The sequence below is a fragment of the Acomys russatus genome, chromosome 2 (assembly GCF_903995435.1).
Source record: "Acomys russatus chromosome 2, mAcoRus1.1, whole genome shotgun sequence".
Taxonomy (NCBI): domain Eukaryota; kingdom Metazoa; phylum Chordata; class Mammalia; order Rodentia; family Muridae; genus Acomys; species Acomys russatus.
The window spans coordinates 28893263-28908917 of NC_067138.1; the positions used below are offsets into that span (position 1 = coordinate 28893263).

The 15655-nt window shown below is 45.7% G+C and overlaps 1 protein-coding gene across 2 annotated transcripts in view; it reads left to right on the forward strand.

Moving 5' to 3' along the window:
* The first annotated feature begins 3196 nt into the window (after positions 1-3196).
* Lyn (LYN proto-oncogene, Src family tyrosine kinase) overlaps positions 3197-15655 on the forward strand; it is a 116259-nt gene continuing 103800 nt past the window's right edge. For both annotated transcript variants that reach the window (XM_051159695.1, XM_051159705.1), the window contains exon 1: positions 3197-3339. The gene's annotated coding sequence lies outside the window, so the exon portion shown is untranslated. The remainder of the gene's footprint in view (positions 3340-15655) is intronic.

Genomic DNA, 15655 nt, shown 5'->3' on the forward strand with positions numbered 1-15655 from the left:
ATGTAGTTCACTGTTTTGGTCTAGAAACCATGCACTGCGTGTCTGTGTGTCATCAAATGACAGATTAACTTTAATACGATCCAAACTATAATTATGTTATTGGTGTCATACTCAGTACTATGTGGCTCAGTTTTAATAACGTATTGTTTAGGTAGTTTGTCTGCCCCCTCATAATGTCAGAGAGCTAACATGGTTAGGAGCTGGGCTTCCTCCTGTTTGCTTTGGGAAACAGAGAAGGGCTTGTGCTTCTTAGCTGGGGCTGTGTCTGTGGCATCTCAGGATGGGAGAGCGGCTTAATAGAAAGCTTTGATGTCATCCACACAGGACATGGTTCAAATCTAGTCTCCATCCACAGAGAGAATTTGAGCAAGCTGTCTACTCATATTAAGCCTTTCTTACCTACACAGTGTAAAACACAGGACATGGTCATGAGGACTGAGTAGGAGGCTCATTAAGGAGCCCGTGCACTCTCTTGGTGGTGGTTATCACAGCGGGGGTCCTAGTCACTGCCTTCCCAGAAAATCTGGGCAAACCATTGCTCCTGTTTCCCATGAAAAATCCTGCCACATCCTCCCATCAAAGTGAACCTTCTCATCTTTGTAGCACAGTTTTCCAAAACCAGCAGGTTTTACGCCAACTGTACTCAAATGGACAACTTGCGTTTGTCTGCATCTCTTCTAGTGGTTCACAAAAGTGGCTCATTACTAGAGCTTGAGAATTGTTGGATTTCCCTCCAGAGACTGATTTGATTGACCATGGGAGTGCTGTTAACTGCTAACACAATTTCACCCTGCCATTTGCTGCTCTGTGGTATCGCCACTTGGATCACATGGGGCTCTAGCCAGGCTTGCAAAAGTCAAAAGGAACCTCTGTGTCCACTCTGCACTTCTCATAAATGTCAACCAGAAGCTTGTGTTTAAAAGAGTGGCCATGTTGGGCTCAGAAATATGGACCTCTGGGAGAAGATTGCCAGGAGAGTGGAAAGGGCAACAGTGAGAATCAATGACAAATAAACTAATCTTATGCTTGTTTGTCACATGCCATTAGGCTCCAAGGGCTCGACGTAAGGGTGTTATTACTTACAGCCAATGTATTGAAGAGGTGCATTAGAGCAGTGGTTCTCAAACTTCCTGATACTGCGACCCTTTCATATAGTTCCTCATGTTGACGTGACCCCCCCCAACCATGAAATTATTTCTTTGCTACCTCATAACTGTAATTTTACTACTGCTATGAGTGATAATATAAATATCTGTGTTTTTCCATAGTCTTAGGCCCGACACCTGTGTAAGGGTCATTTGACCCCCAAAGAGGGTTGTGACCCACAGGCTGAGACTCAATAGGGTACTTGACAGCAGCTCCTATGCACCGGGGATTCCCAGTGTAACCTCCCTTCAGGAGGAAAGAGACAGTCACAATGCTCACAGTACGAATGGCCACCCTTCCACTGTACATTTCTTCTGGGGAGGTATACCTGTGGCTGAGTGATTGCAACACTCTGAGAAGTGTGCTCTTTCATGATTTTGTCTTCGTGTGGAGTACACGCCCTTAAATCTAAGTGCCTGTCCCAGGTCACCCACTTTAAGTTGTCTTTGATACAGTCAGGACAAGGCTGCTTGCTACCAGCTAACCCTGAGCACGCTGTTCTGCAGCAAAGCCTTCAGAAGTCAAACGGGCAGCTTTAAAATAATGTTTAAATAGATGCTATCTCAAACCAAAAACCACTGACAGTCACTTGTTAACATTATTAGTGCTCTTTACAGTACGTAACTTGTGTGATGCGCTGTTGACAGGCAGTACAGTGGGCTTGCTGGCATTGGCATCAGCACACACACTGCAGAACTGCCGTGCACTGTCACACCGAGAGAGCACTGACAGCTATGACATCACTGTGTGATACAGATTTTTCAGCTCCCCCTATAAAATCTGGCACCATCTTTATCTTTGAAGTCTCTGGTTGACTGAAAAATGGATGTGCCAAGTGGTGGCGGCACACGCTTTTTTGTTCCGGGAGCAACTGGGAGACAGAGGCAGGCAGATTTCTGAGTTTGAGTCTAGCCTCGTCTACAGAGCAAGTTCCATGACAGCTAGGACTACACAGAGAAACCCTGTCTTAGACAAACAAACACACAAAAGAAAAGACAACAAGCATCATTGTGCTTACAAACTTTGGTCCTCCTTCCTTGGTAACCAATGACAGCTGTACTGGGCTTCTTTACAAGGTGGCTGCTCTGACCTGTTGGACTGCAATTGGCTGGAGACTTACCCATATTGAAAATACAAAAAAGCAAGTGTTTACAGCAGTGTCAGGTTCCCATCTGCCCCCAACTATTAGTACACAAAGTCTCCTATATTGTCCACACTTTGCTTGTTAATTCTACAAGGTATCGCTGTGTTGGGATCCCAGGAAACCGAAGTCAGATTAGCGTTAAGTGGCTAGTGACAGAGTCTATTTGTACATCTTGGTTCAATAAGAGGCATTTATCAAGTGGAAACCTTCGTTTGAACAGAAAGCTTGCAACCAGCACTGGCTAGGCACCTACTGTATGCCAAGCATTGTGTCAAGGAGAGCTTCATTTTCCTGGAGGCTATTTAACTCCAGTGAAGGTCTTGAGCACTCCGAGTACACCTTTAATTAACTTGCTCTGTTTTGATTATTAAACCAAAGAGCCCTACCTCACCTCCACACCCAGCATCAACTCATTGGTACCCTTTTCTCTCTGGAAAGCTCCAAACACTGCAGAGATCAGAGTATACTGCCTCTGCTCCCAGGTATACTTTGGGGGAGCTTCTAACTCACATGGGAGTTGAGTCGGAAAGAATGGTAAAGCGGCGCGAAAGTTTTCACGACCCCTGGAGACCCCCATATCTTCCATTCTTCCTAAGGAAGAATGCTAGTTCCGAGGCTGCCTCCACTCTTCCAAATTGCATGCTGGGTCTCCAAAGTCTGTTTGCTTGCAAAACCTTGCGCGAGGGCCACACCAAATATCAAACCTTGGACAGGAACCAAACGGTCACTTCCCCGCCCTCCCTGCACAGTATGCAAATCCGAGCACCAGGAAGTAGCTGGGACCTCTCGGCCAAGCCCAGCGACAGCCAGTTCCTCTCCCACCGAGCCGGGCCTGGGCGCCTCCAGGCCGACATTCTGCAGCTAGTAGCCTGGTGCAGGCTGGCCACGGTCCGGCGAGGAGTTTGCCCGTGAGCGTCCGCCACGCGTCCTACGACCCGGGCCCGCAGCTGCTTCTGAGGCGGGTCCCGCAGGGCCATCCCGTCGCGTGCGCAGCTTTGAACCGAAGTCACCGTGGAGTTCCGCCGCCCCGAAACTTCCACCGCGAGCGAGTGAGTCCGGGGCTTGAGCACGGGGTGGGCACGTAGGGTGGACCGGGGCTAGGCCATTGGCCGGAGCACAGGTCGCTCGCTTGGCTCAGGACCCGGGGTTTCGGTGCAGCAACGGTAGCGACAGCGACAGCAGAGGTCGCGCGCTGTTTCTTGGTGTTGCTGGCACTCGCTAGTGAGAGCATCCAGACGCCTCCAGCCTTAGGGGAGATTGTTACTCGCCGGGGCGATGGAGCGGGGACGCGGAGGCGGCGACTCCGCAGGTGTCCGCAGCGGAGCGGCGCGGGGGCGTGGTGGGAGGTGCGCACGGGGTGGACGCCCCTTGGTCCCCGGTGTCAGCCACCCTCGTGCCCCGCTCCAGCTTCTCTTGAGTGGCAGGGAAGCCTCAGTCCACTCCAAAAGGGAGCGCTGCGAGGATTCGAGAGGGAGTCACCTGGGATTCAGTCAGTATCTGGTCTCCCGGCAAGATCTTAGGTCCCCAGGGATGAGAACGGTGGTTTGACCCCGGCCTCTCTAAGGCTGGCTGGCGGCTGAGGCCCTTGGTGACTGCAGGCAAGGTGGTGACGTCGAGGTTAGCGCTCGACCCCCCGCGGAGCTGGGCTTCACTCCGCAGGCTGAGAAGCTGTCCGACGCCTGAGCCAAGAGGAAGCTAGAGTTATTTTAAGAATTCTGGGATGCCTTTCCTTCGGAATGGGGGAAGGGCGTATACGACAGTTCCCAGTCGCCCGCCTTATCTTGGCTGCCTTGTAGTGGCTTCTCTATGTTGTTTGTGTAGTGGTTCCCCCCCCCACCCCCCCCCCCCCAATAATCCTTCTACTCTGGGCGCTGTGCTGTTTCATCGTTTCTTTGAGCATCTATGTTTGTGTTAATTATGCCAATCTGCCCAATTTCCTTGCCACTCAGAATGCAGGTGGGAATCTAGGTCATAAAGTCTCCCAATTGTGTGTGACTGCAGATTATTGGAGTTCCCGGTTTGGGTTTCCTCGTGATTAACCATGAGCCTACTCCATAGGCTTAGTACACTGAAAGTCCTCGGACATTTCTCCGAGCTATGTTATGTAAATGTTACTTGGTACAACTGATCCGCTTTAAAAACAAAGGTCTTTGGTTGTTGGCAGTTTAGTGATTTTTAAACCTGAGACCACAGGTCTGAGTGAGCCATCAGGCTTTTGAAAATCTGCTTAATAAATGCCTTCCTGAAAGGTGTGCTGCCCCACAGCCCCCTCAGATTCCCTCAATCCAAAATGAGGCCCTAAGAGCTAACATGGAAGATGCTTTACTCAGGAAGCTCAGCGGGCTATGCAAGGCGTTCTCTCTGCAGTCAACACCATAGCGTGTTTTAGGGAAATAGGCACGGCTCTGCGGGGTGCAGGAGCTTCTGAGCCCTTCTTCTTCTTTTTTAAATATTTTATTAATTTATTCATATTACATCTAAATTGTTAGCCCATCCCTTGTATCCTCCCATTCCTCCCTCCCTCCTGTTTTCCCCCTCCTCCCCTTCCCTATGTCTGTGACTGAGGGGGACCTCCTCCCCCTGTATATGCTCATAGGGTATCAAGTCTCTTCTTGGTAGCCTGCTATCCTTCCTCTGAGTGCCACCAGGTCTCCCCCTCCAGGGGACATGGTCAAATGTGAGGCACCAGAGTACGTGTGAAAGTCAGACCCCACTCTCCACTCAACTGTGGAGAATGTTCTGACCATTGGCTAGATCTGGGTAGGGGGTTAAAGTTTACCGCCTGTATTGTCCTTGGCTGGTGCCTTAGTTTGAGCAGAACCCCTGGGCCCAAATCTGCCTATCATAATGTTCTTCTTGTAGGTTTCTAGGACCCTCTGGATCCTTCTATTTCCCCATTCTCCCATGCTTCTCTCACTTAAAGTCCCAATAGGATGTTCTCCTCTCTGACCAACTTTGCTGGTAAATGAAGTCTTTCATGGGACATGCCCCTTGGCTGAGCCTTTCTTAAGCGAGGGCAAACCCTCTTCCCTCTAAGACTGCCTATCCTGGTCCTCATTTGGAGGTAAGCAGGATAATTTTTGATTCTTGTTGTTGTTGTTTGTTTGTTTGTTTTATAGATTCATCTCACAAGAGGCTTTGGTGATGAGCCTCTTGGGCTGTCTGCAAGTGGGGTGACCTTCTGAGCCAGGGGAGAGGACAGCAGGTGTAAAGGAGAATCCTGAGCTGAGGTGTACACAGCATTAGCCAGAGCTGAAATTTTAGACCAGCCACTTGGGACAAGCACTGAGTCAGTGTTTCCTTGTGGCAGCAGCAGTTATACCGGGGATATGTCCATGTTTGTAGGCTTTTCATCCTGACAATGTCAATGCCATGACAACTGCTTTATCTTTCTTGTCCAAAATGAAGGCCTGGGGCCTGGTGCCTGATAAGTGCTCAGTGAAGATAACTCGGAAGGAGGAAGGAAGCCTGCCGATTGGACACCCCGAGCTGTAGGCTTCTGGCCCCTTCTGTCTTGATTTCTGTAATGAGGCTGGGAGGACACTGTAGACCAGCACCAGACCCTTAAATGGGAATCCTGTTCAGGAATGTTCTCTGTGTGTCTTGGAGGAAGTCTTGATGTGCAGTGGTAAGACAGTTTCTGTAAAGGTAGTCACCCTAATTTTATCTTAGAGTCTTTGGGTGCTTTGTAATACCCCCCCCCCCCCGGCCCTTCTACTGCTAGTGGCTTCCTTTCAGCAGAAAAAGTGGACCTGCACAGCTTTGCAAGTCAGGGACTTTGAAGACTTTCTAGTTCCACCAGTGTTGGTGTTCAGAAATAAATTACAGAAACATCTGAGTTTAGAGTTTAGTCTCATAGAGATGTCACTTAGCAAAATGAAATCATATGATCATATATAAACCTGCACTGATTTCATAAATAGGAATACAATATGCACACATGTACAGCATAGGACCTTGTTACAGCTCACTGGGACCCACAATCCCGAGGATGTATAGATCAATACAACATTGAAAGACTACTTGCAATCAGGAGAACATTAGGCAATGACACATTGGCGATGGAACCAGCGTGGAGGCTTTCTGAGCAATTTTTAGCAATGAAGATGATACTTCTTTGTTTGTTTGTTTGTTTTGCTTGTTCATGACTTCATTTGGACCCCTCATGGTTCCCTACGGGATGGACAGGGACACGTACAAAAAGAGACTCAGGGGTTAGTCTGAGGTGAAAGGTTAAATGGTCTTTGGCTCCTATAGGTATGTTTATCCTACTTAGCCAGTAGCCAATTACTTCAGATAAATGTATTCTTAGATACACATTTGACAAAGAGGACTGTGGAGTGGTTTTCTTTTCTTCTTTGGTAGTTTTCTGAACTAAGTCTAGGGATATGTAGAGGCAGATCTTCAGGAAGCCATCTTCTGTTATTTTCGGCAGTGTTTCCTCTTAGATGCAGACAGGCCATGAAAACTGCTAACTCGACAACCTGTATGTATGCTGTAACTGCCTTGGTCACAACACAAGTGTCCAAGGACTAACCTTCCAAAGTATTCTCTCTGCCATTGCTAGAAAAACCCTGTCCATGAACTCTACCAGCTCCCTGTGTTTGTTACAATAAGAGTGCCATTCACGATGAAAATAGAAGACCCTAAGACCCACGTAGAGTAGAAGACGCGGCTGAGTTTCTGAGTGTCGGCTGTGGGCAAGCCAGCATGCCAGGACTCATCTGCAGTCATTGCTTCCTGTCATTGAACGAAGAGAAGGAAATGGAAGAGGAAACTTCTTTTCCAGTCAGAAATACTGAAATATTTCTACAGCTGCTTAGTTTCCTGCTGCCTAAATTGTGAAACTCTGAGGGAACTCTGTCGTCATTTTTAACGTTTAAGTTCCCACTTGAGGGGAGACATTCAAGTGTAGAAAAGGGTGTTTAGCCGAGGGATTAGAAAGTGTGGAGCTGGCCAGTGTTCAGATTTATATCTTCTCTCATCTTTGTCTTAAGTTAGCTGGAAAGACTTTCCTGTAATGTTGAATAACAGGCTTAAAGAATTAAACCAAATTCTGGCAAGTGCAGTCTGCCATAGCCTTGGTTCTTATTCTTTGGCTCTTTTCTTCGTTTTTCTCTGGCTTTCATTTCCCCTCTTACTGGATAAGCTATTGAATTTGCTGTTTGCCATGAAGCTGTTTCTTGAAAAGTCGTGTTCACAGTCGGGACACAGTATATAGTCTGGAAGTCCTGCCGAGTTCACAGTGTTTCATCAGCTTTCAGTGCCTTTCTATCAGGACCCCTGCTCTCTTACAGAGACATCCTTCTCTCTGTCACTGGCATGACGTTAGTCAACCGGTTATGGGAAGAAGGTATATTTTCCCCTCATTTTTGGACCCACAGTCCCTGTTCACAAGGCTGAGATCCTTAAATGGTGTCCTTTAAAACCACACAGATGGTAACATCACACAGTCATTTGTTTTGTTTTTAAGACCTGGTCTCCATTGTCCCAGACTTGCCTCAAACTCACTATGGAGCTGAAATTGGCGCTGAACTCCTAGTATAGCCTGCTTTTTCCTCTTCTGTGCAGGGATTACTGTGCCATCATACCTGGGGCTCACACATCAGTTTGAGAGACAGTTTCCTAACAGTCTTACTGACCAAGGAAGAGCCTTCATATGTGGGTAGCCTGGACTGTTTTGTTGTTGTTTTGTTTTGTTTTAGTTTGTTTTATTTTCTTTCCTATAGCTTATACTTCAAAATCATTATTTCTTTTTGTGCCAAATCCTACTTTTTGTGAGCATCTAAAAATCTCCCTGGCTACCTTTCTGCCACTAGGGCACACTGATTGGAAGCTACTCTTGAACACACCTCCTCTAGTTCCACCTCTGTGTACTAGTAAAACATTTGTTGAGAAGCTTGAAGGTAACACTCTTGAGTGCCGAGAGTCCATGGGAGACTACAGAGGTGGACCTGTGTTCACTCTGGTCCCTGAAGCCTTGATGGCTAATCGGTATTGGATCTAAGTGGGTGCCCCCATGCTGCCTATAAGTGTTAACTCCCATGAGGCAGAGGGAATGGAGAAACTGGTCTCCGAGTCACTCTCCAGAAAGGGAGGACCACTTCTGCTTTCTGAGGGAAAGCTGTGTTGTTGAGACCAGAACTCAGCCAGAGGGAGAAGGCACAAGGGAAGTGATACCTCCTCACACACCCTTCCAGTCATTTGCCTGTCAGTCTCCTCCCTTCAGATCACCCACAATTGCTTTTCCCTCAAGGTTTCTTCTACCCCCATTGCTTGGTCTACAGTTCATAATTTTCCCTAGAGAAAGAGAGAGACAAGAGTGATGGATAAAGGAAGGAAAAGAGGGAGGATGACACAGGCAGGAAGGAGGCAGACTGTTCTTAGGCAAAGACCTTCAGCAGGAAGTTGTGTATTTTGAAATATACAGTCTTAATTTTTCCAGCACCAAAAAGATGTATGTTTTGAACTGTCCCCTCATGGAAACTCAAAGTGAGATTTCACAATCTGTTTTTTAAAAACCACATTTATTTTATTACACATGCATAAAACAAACTACATACAGCAGGGAGAACCACGTGACGATCATGAGTTCTATAAATGTTACATTCATAGTGGTTTGGCTATTTGTATTTGTCCAGCTTGAAGTAAACGTCGTTCCTGTCTTGTTGGGTCTAAATTTCTGAGTGAATTTCCATATCTATCCTATCTTAAAAGTCATTAAATGTTCATACAATACAATACCTTGACTGCAGTAGTTTAGGACTGTTTTTAAAGCTCCTGAGTGATAGTCTCTGTTAAACTCTTGGAACGCAGCAGTGACTGTCAAACCTCCACAAGCACAATCCCTGTCTTAGAAACATATGTAACTTCTGCCTATAACACACAAAAGAGAAGCAGATAGACAAAAAGGGCATCAGAATCTGACTGAGGAGCTCTTCCTCTGTATCAGGAGGGTTGGGAGTCCTGAGCCAGCTTGGGGGAGCTCTGGTGAGCCTGGGCCTGGCTAGAGATTTATTAAAGAAATACAAGTTCAGCTAGGTGGGGTGACACAGAGGCTGAGGCCACCGCAGGGTCATTTTAGCTTTGGAGTTTAGGGCAGCTTGATCAAAACAGTGAGATTCCCATTTCAAAACCAAACCAAACAATTCAAGCACAAATTAAGAGGCATCTATTCATACAAAGGAATAAGCCTCCAAATGTAAATTCCTCCCAAATAGCATTTGATTATACTTCCTAATATGGCAAAATGCGTTTCCCCCTTATCATGGGTTTTGTGGGGGATGGGGGAGCATGTATGGAGGCCTGAGGTCGAGACTCCTTATTAACAGTTCTTCCACATCATTCTTTAAAGGCAGGGGCTCTCAATCCAACCCAGAGCTCACTAGTACAGCCTGTCTGGCTAGCCAGCTTCTTCAGGAATCCTGTCTCTGTCTTCCAAGGCTGGAATCCCATGCATGTGGGTTCTCGCACCTCTTGTTTCAGCTGCAAAAGCATTAGCCACAGAACCACCAATCGCCCCAGCCCCAAAGTGCTTTTTAAAAGCTGAATACAGCCGGGCGTGGTGGCGCACGCCTTTAATCCCAGCACTCGGGAGGCAGAGGCAGGCGGATCGCTGTGAGTTCGAGGCCAGCCTGGTCTACAAAGTGAGTCCAGGATGGCCAAGGCTACACAGAGAAACCCTGTCTCGAAAAAAAAAAAAAAGCTGAATACAACTGGGGAATGCTGAGAGTGGGAGGAACAGCCTTCCCCAGGGAAGAGCCTCGAAACTGTTTATGCAATACGGAATGGTCAGCCCTGAGATCAGATGCTTACAAGTGACATACAGACTGAGCAGGTTATATTTATATGTTTAGGAACACACACAGAGACAGACACACATATACACACACAGACACACACACACACACAAACAGACACACACAGACACACAGACACAGACACACACAGACACAGACACGCACACACATAGACACACACACACATAGATACACATACACACGTGCACACATGCGTACCAATTAAAGAAAAAGAGGCTATTAATTTGAGAGGCAGCAAGGGAAAATGCATGGTAGGCACTGAAGTATGGAAAGGGAAGGAGGAATGATATAATTCCAAAAAATAATAATAAATCTCAAAAACACTTTTTAGCTGGTACATTAAAAATGTATCCATTTGTGGAGTCTCCTGAGATGTTGTAATACATGTCTACATTGTGTAATGTTTAGATTGGAAGGACATAATTTGCATTTGGGATATTCTTTGTAGTGTCTGTATTTCAGGCTTCACTCCCAGCTTGGTGCTGTGTGGAGGAAGTGTAGATTCCCAGAGGGGGGCCTCATGGGAGGTCTTCAGGTCATTTTCCTGCACTTTTAGAAGTCCCAGTGGGTTCTCAGGCTCTCTTACTTCTTCCTCTGCTTTACTTCACAGTGATGAGGCGAGTGTGTTTTCTTTGCCACATGATTCAACCACAATGTGTCTCTTTGTCATAACCCCAAATCATAGGGGACTATGAACTACTCCTCTCCTACTTAGATGCCAAAATAAAATGTCTCTTTTTATTATAAATAAATAAACAAAACTGATAGGTTGCATGATGGTATCCCTGAACTAACTCATAGGTGGGAAATATTTATAAGCTCTTCATATCTTTTATTATTATTATTATTATTATTATTATTATTATTATTATTATTATTATTATTATATAGTGTTCATGGTGCCTTTTTCTGGAGGATGAGTGAATGACTACTGTGGTTCTAGGAATTAAATCTAGGGACTTGTGTGTACCAAGCAGGCACTCTACAACCTATCACCCCCAACTCCCATCTTTATTTTATTTTACATTTATTTATTTACTAATGTATGTGACTCTGGCAAGCCAAACCTCTATCCCTTTAAAACCGTCAGAGGTGTTTCACTATTCTATTTGAGACCTTTCCTCTGACAAAGGACCTCCTTCACCACTCCCTACTACCCCTCAGAAGAGGAGAAGAGAAAACACAAGAGAAACCCCCGGTGCAGAGAGCCCCAGTTCCTGCTTTACGGATGTGAAATGCCCACGGTTGATACAGAAACAGGTGCCTGGTGTGTAGTCTGCCCCACTGTCCTGTCAGCCTACAGGTGGCAAAGCAAGGGTCACAGAAGGATGATGGGAAACCCTCCCAATAAACGTGTTTTGGATTAAGAAATATTATTTTGGAACAGTGTTTCTCTATGTCACCCAGGCTGGCCTAGAATGCTTTTTAATAGAACACATACATTTTCTAACTAAGAATGGCAGTAAAAGGAGCGATGGAGTGAAGACAGAGTGACTGCAGAAGGCAGGTAGACAGGGAACGTTGGAGCTACAGTGGGCTGCGGCCTGCTCATAAGGATGTTGCTACTGTCTTTAGTCATCTGTGGATAATTGGTTCCGTGATCTCTCAAGGAGGTGTTTTTGTGTGACCTCCCTCACATGTCCTCTCATGCTCACTGGGCCATCTCTAGAGTACTGTGATACCTATAACAATGTAAAAACAGTGTAAATACCTGTTAGACGGTATTCTTTAGGGAGTGATGTAAAAAAAAAAAAAAAAAAAAAAAAAAGTTTATATATGTTCAAAGTGACATTTTTTGTTAATATTTTCTATCGGTGGCTGATTGAATCTGCAAATGTGAAATCGTGGATCTCAAAGGCCAAAAGTAATTTTTAAACTGTATCCCAGAAATATAAACATGGAGAGCTTTTTCTCTTTCTCTCTGTCTTCCCTCCCCCTTTGCCTGCCTCCCACCCACCTTCCATCCCTCCCTCCCTCCCTCCTTCTTTCCTTCCTCCCTTTGTTTTTTCTTAACTTACTGGAGACAAAGTCTTGGTAGTCTAGGCTGCTGTTAAATTGCAGTCCAGTCCTTAGGCCTCAGTCCTCCCACGTGCCGGAATTACAAGTTTGCGCCATCATATCCTGATTTAAGAACAGTCTTAACTTATTTTTATTTTTGATACGTATCTCACTTTATGTTCCAGGCTAATTTTGCACTTGCTGTGTAGCCCAGGGTGGCCAAAATCTCAGTATGCTTTGCGCCTCAGCTACCTGAGCACTGAGTTTATACATGTGTGTCATCATGACTCACCAGAGCATTTCCTTAGAAAGTTCTGTGATGTTCAGTGATTTGGTTTAGGCAATTTTTTCTGGAGTACCTCCTGCTCCTGGGAGTCCAGCTGGTGTCGATGGAAATACAAAAGGAGGAGGGCCTCATGCCAGGAGGAAGGTACACTGTGAATGCTCAGGATTGGGTCCCGAGGGAACAGTGTTTCAGCTCTGTCATGGTCAATAGGCCTTGTTCTAGAATCTGTAATAAAGCTTGACAGGAGAGTGCCTGACTAAAAGTGATGGAGAACTTTTAGTAATGAGCTCCGTCACCATCCCATTCAGTCACAGCAGCATCCTGACATTTTTTTTTTTTTTGTAAACAGCTGTTTATTTAGTTATTTAGTTAACTTATTTATTTATTTAGTTAGTTATATTTAGGTTTCTCAAGATAGGATTTTACTGTGCCTGTCTTGGAACTTACTCTGTAGACCATGTTAGCCTCAAACTTAAAGAGAGCCGCCCATCTCTGCATCCTGAGTGCTGGGATTAAAGGCGTGCACCACCACCTCTGGCTGTAAGAAGGTCTTTATGATGCAGAATCAAAAGGCAGCTGGCTGGCACACGGTCATAGCTTTGCAGAGGTGGGAGAGTTAACTGAAAGACTCCAAGGGTGTTTCACAGAGGGTAAGTTGAAGCTAGAAACTTGAAGCCTGTTATGAGAGCCATTGATTTCCCCTGGGATCAGCACGTGGATGCGTGCTAGCTACTCTACTCTAAGCCATGTTGGCTTTGCCCAGGTGTATGTCGACAAGTGATTTGAGTAAGAGATCCAAGTTTGGGGGCAGTTGCCAGTCTTTGCCATGTGGTTTAAAGGAGAGAATGTTGTGATTTAACAATTTGAGACCACTCCTATAATTTATACCTTACAAAGACCATCCCACAACTGGGAGCAATATTTGGTTAAAACCAAGCAACCGCTTGCAGAATTAGGTGTAATGTATTGAGCACCCATCGAAACCACTATCTGTGAGGCTCTGTTCCTTTTCAACTGGATTAGAACGTAGAGTGTCACCCTGATGACCCTGGGGCTGTGATCTTAACCCTTTCCAGCTGTGGGTTTCTGGAAATTGACTGGCCATGCTAGACTCTGGGATCTCATGCTAAGCCTTCAAGGTTCACAGTGACATTTCCAGGTTGTGATAGATTCCGAACTGACTTTGAAACATAGAGCAAATGGTAAATAAGTGTTATTGAAACAGGACAGATGTTGTGCAGGACGGCTACTGAAAAATGAAAAGAAAACAAAACCGAAAGAAAACAAAGCCAAGCAGAAAAGAAATGGATGGACAGGCTATGGAGCAACTGGAGTGCCTGTGTGCGTTCATATTGGGCAAGTACCATGGGGCAGTCACTAAGGGCACTTCCTCAAAAAATGATGCAACAAGCCCACTTCTGGGTGTACACCCAAGAGGGGGAGAGTGGGGGGCCCTAAGAGATGTGTGCCCACCCATGTCCATTACAGGGTAATTTGGAACAAGCAAGGAGCAAAGGGAAGCGTGTTATATATGTATAGTAGGCTAGTCAGCCTAAAGGAGAAGAACATTCTGGTACAATTTAGATGAACCCTGAAGATGCTATGCAGAGAGAAACAGGTCAGTTACCAAAGGGGGGAAAAAAATACTGTGTGGTTGCTCTTCTATACCTGGACTAGTCAATTCACAATGGACTAATCGATAAACAGGATGGGGCTCTGAGGAGGTGGGATGGGGAGGTATTATTGCTTAATGGGCACTGAGCTTCAACTAATTCCTCAAGATGAAAAGGCTCTGGAGATAGACGGTAGCAACTGAGTTACAGCCTCAAAATAGTTCAGGGGCCAATCTTAGGTCTGTTTTTGATAAAAATTCTAAACAATGATTTTTAAGGGTTTATGTGCAGAAATACAGGCAGAGAATGGTCTTGAGGATACATCACTGAGTTTGATGAACGATCTTTCTTCTGACTCAGGCTTGCCTATTAAGCTGTCCGGTGTGTTTCTCTTTGGTGTGTTAGGGTTTCTACTGCTGTGATAAAAAACAAAACAGAAAACAAAAACAAACAACTCCCCCCTCCCCCCGCGAAAAAAAATAACCATGACCAACATGTTAGGGAGGAAAGGGTTTATTTCATAGCAGAGGCCATAGAGGATTGCTGCTCACGGGGTTGCTCTCCAGGCCTTCATCAGCCTGCTTTCTCATGTCTCGCAAGACCATTTGCCCAGGGATGCCATTGCCCACAGTGACCTGGGTCCTCCCACATCAATCATTAATCATTAGTCATTAATCATACCCTCACAGACCTGTGTACAGACCAGTATTTTGAAAGCATGTTCTCAAAAGTCTCTCTTCTGAGATACGTCTTGGCTCGTGCCGAGTTGACACAAACCAACAAGCACAGTAGACAGGGGCTTTCACCATCTCATCCAATGCAAGATCTTGCAGATTTCTGACAAAGTAGTATATTGGCAGTGAGGAGAGAGCCTGTAGAATAACGAGGAAGGTTTACTACCATTAAGCCTGTACACTAGCAGATAAGGAGGAAGGTTCTTTTCCTTAAAAAAAAAAAAAAAAAAAAAAAAAAAAAAAAAAAACCCAGTCAGCTGGTCTGCAGAGAGCTCACCTGTGAAACAGTCTCGGTCCTTAGCGGTCTGATGGTCGCCCTATAGAACTGTGTAGAGTTCACTGGGTTAGTGACTGCAAATTGTCCTTTCTGACCTACTGATTCTGCTGTTTCTAGTCACATTCTCATAGATCCCACCCCCACCCACTCTGGGCGATGGAGCCCAGGGTCTTATGCAAGCTAGGTACACATTCTACTCCTGAGCTATATCCACAGCTTGAAGGAATGTATCTATGCATACTTATTATTTGTTTGTTTGAGAAGGGTTCCGAAGATAGACAGTAGTAATGTCTGTGCCATTGAATGACAGCTTTAAAATAGTTCAGGGGGAAGTCTTATGCTATGTATACTTTTGCATATACTTAGCATTTGTGGATGTTCATGTGGGGAGGGGGCACTTTTGTGTACATATGGAGATCAGATGGAGATGCCAGGTGCCTTCCTCAATCATTTCTCCATCTTATTCTCTGAGATAAAGTCTCACTGAAACTCATAGCTTCTGCTAGGCTGGCTAGTCAAGGGTCCTCCTGTCTCTGTCTTCCCAACATTGGGGGTTCAGGCAGGTGTCACCTCACTTGGCTTTTCTCACGGGTGCTGGAGATATGAACTCAGATTCTTAGTAATGTGTATAAAGACA